Below are 13,759 nucleotides of genomic sequence, written 5' to 3'. Positions count from 1 at the left end.
ATGTTATACAGAAATCAGGGTTGTGTCGTATAGTGATCACGAGCGACTAAGTATCGCTTTAGGCTCAAAAAAGAATTAGCGCATCTTTGATATGGTCGAGGATTGTATACAGACCTTGCATGTCAACTAAGTCTCATAGTGGAAAGCTTCCATTGTTTTTTAATGGATAACGAATTTCTAAATCACTGTCTATATGATTTTGGTCCATTCTGTCATTACTTGCCATTAGCCGAGAGGAGTCCTCGTTCTGATACCACTGACGCACTACGTGAAAAATGGAAAAAAAAGGACGCATTTAGAGACGGTTCTAGACCGTTTCTAAAATTGCTTGGTTTAAAGATGCTTTAGATATGCTGTAAACCGTCTCTAAAATTTTAGACAGTCCCTGACCGTCCTTAATATTGTCTTAAAAATTTGAACATCTACAAATCATTTAAGACAGTTGTTGACCGTCTTATATGGGTCATCTGAGACGGTCATTGGCCGTCCGCATTAAAGACGGTCCTTGACCGTCTTATATGCGGTCATCTGAGACGGTCATTGGCCGTCTTTTACTTGTAATCTGAGACTGTCAAAGACTAGCCGTCTTATAGCCTTGTCAGAGACCGTCTCTATTAGAGACGGTTTAGGACAGTCTCTATTGGAGACTGTCAAAGACCGTCTCTATTGGAGACGGTCCTAAACCGTCTTATAGCCCTGTCAAAGATCGTCTTTAATGCTGAGGTCAAAAATTAAGAAGCTTAAAAAAATTATGAATTTCGAAAAAAATAAATAGTTGAGAAGCTTACAAAAATAATTAACAATGTTTAAGAAAATTTTAAATTTTGAAAAAAAAACTGTAATTTAATAAAAATCTAGATTTTGAAAAAAAAACAAAATTAAGAACTTTGAATAATGTTGATAATTTTGTAAAAAAAAAAAATTCGATAAAAAAAATGATATTTTGAAAAAGAAAATTTAAAAAATTAAACAAAATTGTGAAAAAAATTGACAAATTGTAAAAAAATATATTTTTTAAAAAAGAAAACTAAATTTTGTAAAAAAAAAATGTTAAATTTATTTATAATAAAAATGATAACTGATCTCCTGCCCCGGATCTGTGGTCTAACTTTTCTAGATAAGGTAGGGCTGGGGGCCGATTAGAGAGCGCTAATGACGCTTGTGCGTGTGGCGGTTTTTGTCTGGGCTGTCGTTTCCTTCTTGTTTAGGAAAATGATAGGCTTCCCCTGGTCCTTTTTCTCCTGGAGAAGCCCGAAATTTGTATTTATCTCCACATATCAATGAAATTCCTTTTTTATTAAAAAAAAAAAAAACTGGCCCAATTCTCTGGACTAGATTCAATCTCAGCTATTCGATAAGTGGGCTTTATAATAGAGTTCCATATCTTAAAAAGATGCAATCATGGCTGTCTTATCGATGGTGTATAGAGGGGCACCAAACACAACAATGTCATCTTCTCGTATCCATTGGGCCACTCTAACTGGACAGTTAGGATCATCCAATTAGAGCCATGTTTAGCCATGGACGTCTACAGTAGGGCCCACTTCGTGTTCTAGATCCCGTCCGTGTATGATATACATGTACTATGGTGGATTTTGGATAGGTGATGGTCTTCAAGGACAGCATAGATGCAATTCGACTGAGTTGACTTCGAGTCGGTCGAGTTCGCTCTGGTTTTGCACATTGAATGGGCAAAAATATGCCTGACCAGGCCCAACTCGGACGAGTCAGCTCCTGTCTCAGATGAGCCCTGGCTCGACTGAAGAGTGAACAAGTGGTTGCAATTGGCCAGGTCTTCAATCCATGGTCTATAAAGGCAAAGAAGGTACAAATGATTTCACTGACCCACCAAAGCAAGAAAGATGAGCCACGTCCTTTGATTTACTGCACTTCTTTCATTTGGGCCAGCAGTCCACAAAGGATAGGCTCGCTTGTCAGTGATCTATATTTATTTGGCTCCTTTTGTAGGTCCCTCCATGGATGGTCTGATGCCAAACAAATTTCCTAGCAATTGGCCTACAGAACGGATGGCAAAGATGAACATACCAGTCACTAAGAGATGGCCCCAGACGGCGGGAACCTCCTCTCAACTTGTTCTGTTATTGGTCGTCCACATGAGTTTTGGATGGAGCTGTTTCTTAGCCCTCATGAGGCGTACGTTTTACCAGGTGATGGATCTGATGGTCTGGTTGGATTGCATGTACACCTCACATAGTCACTGTTTCTACGGTGGTACTGGCACCGCTGGAGTTTGATTGTTTGTATTCTGAAATATACGATTTGATCGTTGAAGGAATATTTCATTGTATTTTTTGCTAACCATAAGCGCCCTAAACTAAAATCTAGAATACAGGATGGTCATCATCAGATCTCTTGTAATCAATCTTTACAACAATCTATGGCCGTGTGCAGTAGACGTGTAAAAATTATACGTTTTCATAGCAGTAATTATGTATTAAAGATTTTGGACGTAAAAGTCATTATTTTCAAGCATCTTTCAAAATCTCTTACGCATCTTAAAGTATTACAGCTCCACCAATCCAACCCTAACTTGGACAACCTACATGGACCTGCATTTCTTGTCCTCTAGCATCTTTTTGATGGTTTAAACTTGCTGCACCGAGTGATTTAGTGAAATATGAAACGCAAGGGATCTATCTACGCATTTTCTGGTGCAGTCGGTTGTTTGAAGAAGAGGAGAAAAACAGCGTCCCATGATCAAAGCTACAAGGCCGGTGAAACCAAAGGCAAAGCGTGGGAGACAACGAATCAAATGATGGAGAAAGGAAGAGAAGCGATGGAGACGATGAAGGAAAAGGCTAACAAGGCCAAGGACAAGGCTTCGGAGTCCGCCCAATCTATGGAAAATTTTGATTCAGGACACTTACTTGATTTTCGTAGGGGTCCACCTGAGATGTGAAACCACTTTTTCTTTTTTTTTTCCCTAATTAACCTTTATTACAGATCCGATGAAGGATATGATCACTAGATTCGATACACCACGGAAAATCAACGGTGGGCACCTCTTCTCATGCAACGACCCTGATTTTCCTGATGCACTTGAAACCTTGACTAAAACAAATTAATACTTTAAAATTTTCTTTATTAATAAAACTAAGAACCTACCCCAGTAAGTAAAGTCACTTTTAGTGGAGGGTTAAGTCAGTAAATCAATTCCCCACACCATAATAGGAATTATATCTTTTATCCGAAATTCACCAAAACCCTAATGGGACCTTGTAGAATCATTCTCGACACCTCATTGGTTGAGTATGGCTCTCAAACATGGGTACTTGGAAAAAAATTGCAAAAAAAAACGGTGCATAATTAGTTTTGGCCCGAATTTGATTACGTCCCGTGATCACGAGGGACCACCTTTCAGCGTGAAGTCAGGTGCCCTTAGTGTTCCTATATATGGACTTCATAAGATGAAACCAATTAGTTATGCACATATAATATTTAGTGTAGGGCCAAACATATGTATTTTAATTTTCTGCACAAGTGTTTAACTCCATTTTGGGACCCATTCCCTATTTATGTAGGATTTGATTTAGCCTAAGTAAAATATTATTTCTCTATTCATTGGTATATATTAAAGGTTCCAAGTTGTGACCCATATATATCCTATGCGTGGGGTCCGCTATGGTGATGCTTTTCAATAAAGGAAATAGTTTCCACGTTATTTCTATGTATTGGGAAGATCGTGTTTATAAAATCCGATCTGTCAATCTAGGAGATTCGAATCTAATAATCCTAAAGCGGAACCATGTTAGGACCTCGAATCCTAGAGTGATCCTACTGAGGAATTTCACAGCGAATTGCGAAGTTTATAATTTATAATAGCTTTTGTCAAAAACAATTTTCAACTATCAATTATAAATACTCCATCTTCGGATCAAAGCAATCCTTTAGTTTCTTCAAATTCAATTATTAAAGAAAACCATTAGATATGTTGAATCTTTCGATGCCTAAGTAAGGTGTATGAACTCACAGTAGGCATAGTAGAATTATGATAGTTTTGTGTAGATTTTCTTTGAAGAAGATGATGTATTTATAAGTGCTCTTAGACAATTCCCATATTTGAGTTGATGTGTAAGATACGTTGGAGAAGCCCGTATTGAAATTGAAATCTGTTCTCAAATATTTCTTCGATTATGCCTTGATCGAAGTGATCTTCGACTAGACTTTGCTAGGGATTCTCGTTCATATATAGTGCAGGATTCTCTCAAGATGTTTCTGTTTCGAGCCCGAGGTTGACATTTAAAGTCGAGGTCAGCATCTGACCTTGAGGTCGTATCGGATGCCGAGGTCGATAGTCGAGGTCGTCATCCGAAGTTCAGGTCAAGGTCATCATCTAGGGTTGGGATCAATGCTTTTAGTCAAGATATGTAGGTTTAATGACAAGTCTATTTCAAAACCGGTTTAAATGTTTCAGCTCGGTCATTGAATCTCCTTGATGAGCTCATCTCCTTTGGTAGTCCAGATAGTCTGTTCTGACAATCTTTCTACCACGTGCATCCATCGTAGGTTAGGTCGACTTGATTTTACCAATAACAAGTGTGGCAAGAGACACCACGCATTTTGCATGCTACACTCATGTTCCCAAGTGGGAACATGTTTGAGAGCATTGGCCAAATGAGCACGAACGTACGTGTAATAAAACTGTCATCGCCCATATTAAGTATTCCTGGACAATAATATCGGTACTTTTCTCTGCATAATGTGGACCGTTGGACTATTTCTCAATTCGACCGTTTAATGAAAAGGGACCATTGGAAATGTTAGCATTATCATTTTCAGAGATTTACAGGTAATAGACCATCCAGCCTTACTCCCAGAGAACCAATGGTAAAGATAGAGAGAGAGAGAGAGAACTGAATAACCATGGGCCCACTTCATATGGTTGACAGAGTATTCGACGACAACCATCTGACCATGGATCAAAGATTATTATTATTATTATTGAAGGAGATTTTGGCACGCTATTGACTTGTGGCACACACCTGGACTACTTAGGTCAACAATATTTGGACTTGGGTCACTGTCAGCATTTTCTGGCCTCAAAACAGGGCCCATCCCACAATCAGGTGGGTCATGACAGTTAGAAAGATTGTGATGCAAGATTTTGTCCGTGTATTGCTCTCATGTGGTGGATCACAATTATCCGGAAAAATCAATGCTTAGAAAAAAAAAAAAATGTAACTCAATGATACAAGATGGCTGTAGGTGAATCCAATGCACACATCAAGTCGGCCCATAGTAGCCTAGTCCCCATGCCATGCAAGGGCACCTCATATATATAAATTGGTGGGCTAATAACCAAGCTGTCATGCGCTCTAGGTTGATTTCAGGATATGACCCATCTAATGAACATCTTAGATGGCATAAATGTGTGATTTTGGCCCCACTCATTAAAGGGTGGAGTCACCTGCAAGCAATACATGCATACTACGTTACTCAATGGCTGAAGTGATGTAGAGCGGGTTGCGGACAATTTCATGGCCAAGATAGATTAGAAAAGGCCCGGTCGACGACATAAGTGATCCGGATGTCAGACCTTAAATCGGGCATATCTCACAATCCATAATGAGTTATTTGACATACCGTATATGATTTTGGTGTAGAATGAGCTACTTTAGCCACTCAACACCACTATGCTGAGTTGTGCATGCCGAATTTGTAAAATACCGCTAGATTGACGGTCGAATTCCTTCTTTAATTTTGTTTTTACTAATTATAGTAAGTTTTAATTTTATTATAACTCTTCATCCATTGGGCTTTAGGAGTTGCTTCCAACATGAAAGTATGTCGTGGTTCGGCCAAATAGGACACTTACAATGTTAGGCCGAAAACCTTGCGCACTAGTTGACATCACGATCACCTATAAATAGTAAGTTTACTATTTATAGTAAGTTGCAAATTATAAGAGCTTTAGTTGTAGTTTGATTCTAAAAGTTCTTTCATTGCTTGGTATCCCTATGTTAAGGGTTGTGAACTCATTCAAATCATTCATCAATCAATTTTGAATTTTAAAATTTATTTTATATCTTCTTTATCTTTTTCTCATGAATTTGTAATAGTTATCCCCTTAAGAAAGACGGTACTCAACCTCACGTCCTTCCCTGCGTCGTGAAGTTAGAAGACATAATAATAATAATAATAATAATAAATAATAATAATAATAATAATAATAATAAGAAACATAAGCCTGTTGGGATCCACTGCAAAGCAAGCTAAGATGAATATAAGGGAATCCGAGGGGCCCACCATAACGGGTACAAGACATCCAATACGTCCATCATGGCCTTCAGATTCTCCTTGCTGACCAAGAAAAGGACATCCAAAACAAGGTGGACCAGTGTCCCACGTGGAGGTGAAGCCCACATTACTAAGCATTAAGATGTGGTACCACACATGGCAATAAGGCATGAATTTTGGGTGAAAAGCTGTAAAAGTGCATCCCTAATCTCGCTCATCAGTTAGAGATTACCAATCTTAAAGGAGTTGAGGCCTACTTCCTTCGCTAGTCCTTTTCCCCTCAGGAATAATTCAGAAATACTGCCAGAGAGTTTTCGACCCTTTGTCGTTTCCCACCACGACGTTGCATGTCGTTCTCATGCTACTCAAAATGGAGGCAAATGTTAAATGGCCGATATACCGCAGGCACTGAAATAAATAAAACCAGCCGTTGAGAAATCTGTTCGCTGGAGTGGTTTAGGGGGTTGACCATTGCCCTTGGCTTTTCATGAAATTACCGAAGTACCACTGATGCTTTTTTTTATTATTTTTTGCCCGCCATGTGGCGATGGGAACCATCCATCTGCTGGATTATCTTGAAAATGAACTATAGGATTTACTTTCCATCTTGACGCTGATGGACAGTCAAGATGACTCGTCAGATGTCCCTGACTCCACCTCATCCCCTAAAAAAGTAGTTGTCTAGGATTAGCTAGCTGGCCTAACATCCCATGTTGGTTTTGATGCATGTGAAAGACCGGCAGGCATGCTTTGAATATTTGCAGAAAATCGAAAAGAGAAGAAGGAATTCCATGGCAGATTGCATCAATTCATAAATTTATTGCCTGAAAATATCGATATTTATTTCACATCAATTTATAAATTTATTGCCTGAAAATATGAATACTTATTGCATTTCCTTAGGATACAAAATGGTATTTAGCAAAAAAATTAAACAAATAAAAGAAAGATAAAAATGGTTTTTTAATTTTAATTTTTTTTCTTTTCTTTTTCATTGACACGAATCTTTTTTTTTAAAAAAAATAATAAAAAAAAAATAAGCATTTCATTAAAACTTAAAATATACAATTCAGGGTTTTTCGGGCGAGAAACAGGGGCGAGGCCCCTGTCCCACCTATCATAAAAATACATTGAAACGAATCTTCTTTAACACGAGATATGTGTGGTCCATCATATTGCATATGCAAATCCACATGGTGAATCATATGGGGATCCTTGTTTTAACCACACATACGAGGGATACATAAATGTAATAGAAAAGTGTGATGAACATCAGAACCGTCTATCATGCGAAACCCTACCATGTAGATCAGTTTTATAAAATTTTAGGCCGTTCAGAAATTGAGTAAGCCGCATTTGTGTGAAAATAATGGACGGTTTAAAATTTTCCAATTTTTATATATTTTTCTGAACATGTGGCCTGACATTTTGCCTAAGATCATCCACGCCATGTGTCCAAGTAACTCGAACTCGAACCTGCTGCTACACATATATGGCTTGTATGTCCACATACAGGTCAGGTTGGCACATGTGTACACGTGCACAGTTAAAAGCCTGGTAGCATTTATTAAAGATTCTAGGAGGGAGAGGCCATTTCCTTGGGGCGTGTATGCCTGAGTCCTAACCTATCCCACTTGAATATAGAAAACGACGGTTCGTCGTTTTTGAAGATACAAGATGGGTGCAGATTGCAATTGGCATGTGCTTAACAAATCCTTATATCCATTAGTTTGTTGAGAAATTCATCGCCTGGAGGATCCTAACCGTCTGATCAATGAACTTTTGGAAAGTCTAGTTTGCGTTCCAGCGGCTCAAGCAGCTCATTGTCCATGTCATCCATCTAGGGGCTTCAACGTGAGAATGTATCATGACATAGCATCCGTTGGATGATCCTAACCATCTGATTTACGAACTTTTGCCAGTTCCCTTGCAGGCAGACACGTGGCTGGTGTTTCTGATGATCTTCACCCAGCCATCTGGTGGGCCTCATCAAGGGAATGAGTTAAAACATGGACCATGGTTTGGATGACCTTAATCACCATTGCTCTAGCTGCATAAAATCCATTGACTGTTCTTTACGTAAATGGTATAAGATTCAAAACACTTAAAAGCCTGGGAAAGAATCAGAACATGTTTTTATATTTATGAAACATGGCCCCATGGGTCCCACTGCATGTGCACCCCTTGGCACAGTGACAGTACTATTCAAAGTCTCATGAGCGGTTACATATTTTCAGCTAAAATGGTTCACGTGCTACCAGCTGTAGGTTATCTCAAAATGGCCGATTTTCTTAAAATGGTCTATTTGCTTATGGAATGTGCATCCGCGGCCTATTCAATATCCGATCCCACCTGATTAATGAAAAAAGAAAAACTGTCGACGACAGTGTCTCATTGTGTTAGTGGTGGGACCACGGAACGGATGACCTACAGGCAACTGTACCACAACCGTGGTACCTTAGCATCTTTCCCCTGCCCTACCACTTGTTGGAGTACCAAGAAGATGATTCGGGGAAAATGTGTTGGAAATACTTAAAAATAAAATAAAATAAAATAAATTATTTTCTTTCACTAGATGGAATCACGTAAAATATATGTTATCCACAAAGCGTAATTTGTCCCCTTATCAAATTGTTGATAGATTATATGTAAATTGCTTCTATGATAAGACAAGCCTATTTGGATTCTGCGTTCAACAATCACGAATGGTCCACATAAGAACAATTTCCACGCAGTAGATCTTTTGGTATAATGAAAATGAGAATGTGTTAACAACATTCTAAAATGGAGATGCAATCTTAAGGATCTAATGAATGAGGAGAGATAGGAGTTCAAGATGATAAAATTTGGACTAGAATGGACCAGTTTATATAGACACTAGGGAGTGGACCGTTGCTAGGTGGCCATTAATGATTCAGAACGTTTGAAAAATGTTTGTGACCGTTAATCATTAATTTCAGTCATTTCTGGTCGTCGGATCAGAAGATCTGATTGTTGGATCATTATGGCTCGTTCATTTTTGGACCGTTATGGCTTTCAAGGCACCATTTTTAGAAACAGATGACCGTTTCAGATTAATAATCTGATTGTTCTCAGTCGCCTATAAAGCCCTAGCTCATTTCAAACCCATTGCACATAGGCTCATACTAGACCACTCGTACCGTGATTGCACCATCTCATGACAGTTCGCGTAAGGTCGTGAGTGTGTGCTCATACCCATGCCCTCACACTCACCCACACCCACACCCTCGCCCGTGCCCTCGGCCACACCCATTCCATGGTGGACCATAGGCTTAAAAATCAAGTCAATCCATGACTTGGGTGGGCCACACCACATACAATACTTGAGAGGGGCTACCCTCCCATTAAAACATTCATAATAATTTATTGGGCCACTGAGATGTGCCAACCTGCTGCTATACATAAAGAGTTGGCTCACCCTCACTAAGCTTCGAGCTCTGAGCACTCGCACCAAGCCCTATATGCTTGCATAGAAGGTAAGTAAAGGAGACCCTGGCTAGAGTAAGGGACCCTTCGATGCCAAAGTTAGGCTAGGAATCTAGGTCTAAGTAGTGTAGATGAGTTCAGGTGAGAGATTTTGCCTACCTATTATTGTAAATGAGTCTTCTATTTATGCCATTTGATTGGAGTGAATGTGCCCGTTAATTTCAGCACGATATCTGCCATTAGACGAGAGCTACGCGTGCGCTGATGTTGTCGGTTATTCTATGATCGTGGCATGCTATCGTGCATTACTGGATAAGGCTCGGCTCAATTGTTTTATCTCGACTTAACCAATTAGACTCAGGCTGAGGAGATGAACCGAGCATGACTAACCTTGATCGAGCTTGGGTCGTCAGCTGCTTGCAGATATATTTCGACCACAGGCAATCGATGGTCTGAATAGCCCGAACCCATACTTCGACATGGGTCGAACCCTTGTGATTTCATAGTCTTGCCTGATGAAGTGTCTGATGTGACTAGTTGTTTGGCCGAGCAAACCTTGAACGAGGCTCGATTGATCCATCCCAAGATGCGGCTGAGCCGAGCTGACTCCGATTGAGGTCGGCTCGGATTCTCCCATAACAGATATATTTTGACATTAGTGCCAACCTCCTGATTTCATGGGTTCACTTGGACAGTCCGTTTAATTGATATTAACTATGTATTAAGTTAATAAGATATATAATGGGCTACCGTCCAGAAAGCCCACTGAGTTCATCCGTCGTTAATTTAGCCTTAATTTCTATAGCCATTATTTTCAATCCATGGATGGGACACTTATGATTTCCTCCTAACAAAAGTGCTTTAAAATCATAAGCAATCCATGACGGTCCATAACAAATAGATGGATGAGATTTTTTATTGGATGTTTTTGTGCAAATGATCTTGACTGTCTATATTTATAGCCTTTGATCAAATGGTTAATATTTGTCAGATCAGTGACATTTTGGCACGAGCCCATCAAATGTGAGTTGGACCGATTAAAGTCTAGATCAATGGATTGGACAAAGTGTCCCAATCCAGCTAGGAGCACCATTACTTATAGTGCCATGAGAACATTTGAGCATGAATCTTTATTTTTACTACTGTCAATGGGCTGGGCCTGGAGTTGGGTCTTAGCCTCGATTTTTAACCGTTTCGGGCCCGAGCCTAGCCCATTGACACCCCGAATTTGTGGTCATCAGTTTTTTGTGTTGGTTAGATGGTCAAGATCAACTTATCACTATGGGCCTATCCATGGTGGGCCAACATTTGATTTCTGTACGTGTGAATCTTGTCTGCAGCGAAGATGCATCATTTGAATTTTCAACCATGAGAACAGTCAGACTATCCCTACTGTCCATATGCCTCATCTCAGAACTTAGGTTTAAAATCCATCTAACGTGGGTCTCAGGACCTAGACAGTTTATTTAAGAAACTCATCTGACACGTGTAAAAACTCAAGTTCCGGTTTATGCGTGTAAGAAAAAACCCAATAAGATTCGGTCATCAAGTGGGCCACACAAGTATTTTGTTCTAGGCCATTTGTTATCTTTTCTTATCCACATCTTTTCTCTAAAATTTTGGACCGCATGATTAATGGACCTCCCTTAATTTTCAGACAGGGAATTTCGATGTGGGTCCCACCACACGAAAGGCTCTTATCTCGCACTCATATGCTACATTGACGCTTATGCCATTAATGGTTTGTGTTACCTTAGCTTACTAGTACAAGAGAAAGCGAATGACCAAATGGTTTGAAGCATAATTGTGAGCCATCTGGTGGGGCCACCCTTTCTCATTAAATAGAAATAGCATTAAAAATGATGATTTTGCCTTTAAACCGTGAAAGGAATAGATAAATCTTAACGGTGCATTTTTATTTTAATTTTTAAGGAAAAGGAGAAAATTAGTGGGCCTTTATCTTAACGTTCACGATTCTCTTCCATACGCTGATGCAAGAGATTTTAAGTAAACTGAGCTCTTCCTTCTTCTTCTTCTTCCTTTTTATTTATTTATTTATTTATTTATTATTTTTTAATTTTTAATAGAATTGTTCGAACCTAACGAATGGCTACAGTACGATTAAAAAAAAAAAAAACCTGTCTTAAAAGAAAAGTACAGCCTGTAACAAAGCTGATAAAGAAGAAAGACAGAGAGGAAAGGGGGCATTTCATTGCATTCATCTACATACATATATCTGTACCAACCCACACCACATGGGCACTCGGATCCTTGGTGGCTGTCTACAACGGAACCATGGAACCGGGCCCTTTTTTGAACCTTAAACATAACTAAACTAAAAGAAAAAAGAAAGACATAATCTAGAGCATTATTTTTCCCTTCCTCCTCTCCTCTCCTCTCTCCCTCCATCTCTGGACTCTGGCCACCTTTAGGGCAACACTTGCGGCAGCATGGCGGCGATGGGGGATTAGTCCCCTGTTCTGCATTGGCCACGCGCCCAAGCAGGACTACTAGGATCAGAAATTTGAGCAAAGTAGCAAGAGTAGCTTCAGGAGTTTCAACACCCGGTCAAGGGTCGTTCGAGTACCCATGAGTGGTGAAATTCCACTAGCGTGAGTGTGTGGGGGTGTGTGTACGTGTGTGTATATATCTATAAATAAAAAAATAATAAATAAAAACCGGTCATGGGTTTGAGTATCCCTAGGTGGTGAAATCCCACTATGGCATGTGTGCGGGTGTGTGTAAAAAATAATAATAATAAATTAAAAAAAAAAAAAAAAAAAACAATCAAGAGCATTATTTTTCCCTTCCTCCTCTCGTCTCTCTCCATCTCTGGACTCTAGCCACCTCTAGGGCAACACTTGCGGCAGCATGGGGTTCTGCATGGGCCGCGGGCCCAAGCAGGAGGACCACTAGGATAAAAATTTTGAACAAAAAAGCAAGAGTAGCTTTAGGGGTTTCAACACCCTGTCATGGGTTCGAGTATCCATAGGTGGTGAAATCCCACTATGGCGTGAGTGTGCGGCCGTGTGTGTTAAAAAAGAAAAAAAAGAAAAAAAACAAAACGCTTTAGCCATTTTTTTTCCCTCGAGAGAGTGTTTGTGTGTGCGCGAGCTACCGTGGGAGCGGTGGACCTTTATAGACAATATTTTAACCACAAACCGCCTCTACTTTAGTCTATAGACCCAAAAGCTATTACTATCAAACCATTTCTCCAAAACCGCCTATTGTATCCGTACATAACCTGGAACCGCCTGTGCGGCTTTAGTGCAATGGAACGGCACAGTTAAGTGATAAAAAAACAAATCTGTGCTCTTTCCTTTCAAATTTGAAGTATACGTGTGGCCAGGGAAGTTTTGTATCAGGCTAATATTGTATTGTCAGTTCATCCCAATAGGAATGACTTATGAACGGTATGGATGGAATGTAAATTAACATCACCGTAGACTCAGTGAGGTTTAAACGATAGGAATTTCCCTACTCACCTTTTCCTTTGGTGTGGTCCACTTGAGTCTTGGATCCCACTCACTTTAGCATCAAGTCCTAAAATGAGCTCCCAAAATGGATGGACAGGTAGATTTCTAATAAACATCACTGTGGCCCACCTATGTTCCCAGCGCAGAACCCTTTGAGAGGAAGTTCCTGAGCTTGGAACATAAGTGGGGTCTACTAAGGTGTTTGTGAGAAATCCACCCCATCTATTCGTTTTGTGAGACTGTTTTAGAACAAAAGGAGAAAAATGAGCCGGATTTAATACTCAAGTGGGCCAAAAACATGAGGATTGAACGTACACCATTGAAATATTCATCGGGACACAAGTTTTGAATCAGTCTAATATTTGTGTTTTCAGTTCATCCCAGTAGGAATGACATCATGAACAGTACGAATGGCATGTAAACATCACTGTAGACTCATGGAGATTTCAATGGTAGGGATTTTCCTACCCACCTTTTCCTTTGGTGTGGCCCACTTGAGTCTTGGATCCTACTCACTTTTGATCTCAAGTCCTAAAATGAGCTCCCAAAATTGATGGACAGGGTGGATTTCCAATAAA

Source organism: Magnolia sinica, chromosome 10 (genome assembly GCF_029962835.1).
Source record: "Magnolia sinica isolate HGM2019 chromosome 10, MsV1, whole genome shotgun sequence".
In the NCBI taxonomy this organism is placed as follows: domain Eukaryota; kingdom Viridiplantae; phylum Streptophyta; class Magnoliopsida; order Magnoliales; family Magnoliaceae; genus Magnolia; species Magnolia sinica.
This window is presented reverse-complemented; position numbering follows the sequence as displayed.